This window comes from Arachis duranensis, chromosome 1, assembly GCF_000817695.3.
Source record: "Arachis duranensis cultivar V14167 chromosome 1, aradu.V14167.gnm2.J7QH, whole genome shotgun sequence".
Classification (NCBI taxonomy): Eukaryota; Viridiplantae; Streptophyta; class Magnoliopsida; order Fabales; family Fabaceae; genus Arachis; species Arachis duranensis.
In genome coordinates, this window is record NC_029772.3 from 38,666,534 (window position 1) to 38,668,734 (window position 2,201).

Genomic DNA, 2,201 nt, shown 5'->3' on the forward strand with positions numbered 1-2,201 from the left:
CTTCTCAGTGTCTAGGATTATGAAATCAGCAGGGATGTAAAGGCCTTCAACCTTTACCAAGACATCCTCTACAAGTCCATAAGCCTGTTTCTTTGATTTGTCTGCCATCTCCAGTGAGATTCTTGCAGCTTGTACCTCAAAGATCCCTAGTTTCTCCATTACAGATAGTGGCATGAGGTTGATACTTGATCCTAGGTCGCATAGAGCCTTTTCAAAGGTCATGGTGCCTATGGTGAAAGGTATCAAGAACCTTCTGGGATCCTCTTTCTTTTGAGGTAACTTCAGCTGAACCAAAGCACTTAGTTCATTGATGAGCAATGGAGGTTCATCCTCCCTAGTCTAATTACCAAATAATTTGGCATTCATCTTTATGATTGCTCCTAGATATTGAGCAACTTGCTCTTCAGTAACATTTTGCTTTCTTCAGAGGAAGGATATTCGTCAGAGCTCATGAATGGTAATAGTAAGTTCAGTGGAATCTCTAGGGTCTCTAGATGAGCCTCAGATTCCTGTGGTTCCTCAATAGGGGACTCCTTGTAGTCCAGTGGACATCCCATGAGGTCTTCCTTACTGTAAATCACGTCCTCCTCCTCTTCTATAGGTTCGGCCATTTTGGTTGTATTAATGGCCTTGCACTCTCTTTTTGGATTTTCTTCTGTATTGCTTGGGAGAGTACTAGGAGGAGTTTCAGTGACTCTTTCACTCAGGTGACCCACTTGTGCCTCCAAATTTTGTATGGAGGACCGTGCCTCAGTCATGAAACTGAGGATGGTCTTAGATAGATCAGAGACTATGTTTGCTAAGCTAGAGAGGCTCTACTCAGAATTCTCTGTCTGTTGCTGAGAAGATGATGGGAAAGGCTTACTATTGCCAAACCTGTTTCTCCCACCATTATTGTTATTGAAGTCTTGTTGAGGCTTCTGTTGATCCTTCTATGAGAAATTTGGGTGATTCCTCCATGAAGGATTCTAAGTATTTCCATAGGATTCTCCCATGTAATTCACCTCCTCCATTGCAGGATTCTCAGGGTCATAAGCTTCTCCTTCAGAGGAGGCTTCTTTAGAACTACCGGATGCAGCTTGCAATCCAGTCAGATTCTGAGAAATCATATTGACTTGCTAAGTCAGTATTTTATTTGTTCTGAGCCAATATAGTATTCAGAGTATCAATCTCAAGAACTCCTTTCTTCTGAGTCACCCCATTATTCACAGGATTCCTTTCAGAAGTGTACATGAACTGGTTATTTGCAACCATCTCAATGAGTTCCTGGGCTTCTGCATGTGTTTTTAGATGAAAGGATCCACCAGCAGAATGGTCCAATGACATCTTTGATAACTCAAACAGACCATCATAGAATATACATATGATGCTCCATTCTGGAAACATGTCAGAAGGACACCTTTTGGTTAATTGCTTGTATCTTTCCCAAGCTTCATAGAGGAATTCACCTTCCTTCTGTCTGAAGGTTTGGACATCCACTCTGAGCCTACTCATCTTTTGAGGTGGAAAGAATTTGGTCAAAAAAGCATTGACCATCTTGTCCTAAGAGTTCAGGCTTTCTCTAGGTTATGAGTTTAACCATGTCCTAGCCCTGTCTCTTACAGCAAAGGGGAAAGCATAAGTCTGTAGACCTCGGGATCAACCCCATTGGTCTTAACAGTATCACAGATCTGCAAGAATTCATATAAGAACTGATGAGGATCTTCTGATGGAAGTCCGTGAAACTTGTAGTTCTGCTGCATTAGAGAAACTAATTGAGGCTTAAGCTCAAAGTTGTTTGCTCCAATAGCAGGAATTGGGATGCTTCTTCCATAGAAGTTGGAAGTTGGTGCAACATAGTCACCAAGCATCTTCTTTGAATTGTTGGCATTGTTGTTATTTTCGGCTGCCATGTCTTCTTCTTTTTCGAAAATTTCTGTCAGGTTCTCTCCAGAGGTTTGTGCTTTAGCTTCTCTTAGCTTCCTCTTCAGAGTCCTTTTAGGTTCAGGATTGACTTCAACAAGAATATCCTTATCCTTGTTCCTGCTCATGTGAAAAAGAAGAGAACAGAAAAGAAGAAGAATCCTCTATGTCATAGTATAGAGATTCCTTTATGTGAGTAGAAAAAGAGAAGACGAGAAGAATGAGGTAGAGAGAAAATAAAGAGAATTCGAACACAGAGAGGGAGTGTGGGTTCGAATTTTGAGAAGAGAAGTGTTAGT

At 41.2% G+C, this 2,201-nt stretch overlaps 1 non-coding gene across 1 annotated transcript; it reads left to right on the plus strand.

The window, feature by feature from the left end:
• The first annotated feature begins 1,384 nt into the window (after nt 1-1,384).
• LOC127742619 (small nucleolar RNA R71) lies at nt 1,385-1,488 on the plus strand. The gene has a single exon (XR_008003965.1). It is a non-coding gene; the product is annotated as a small nucleolar RNA R71 (small nucleolar RNA).
• Nucleotides 1,489-2,201: the final 713 nt, after the last annotated feature.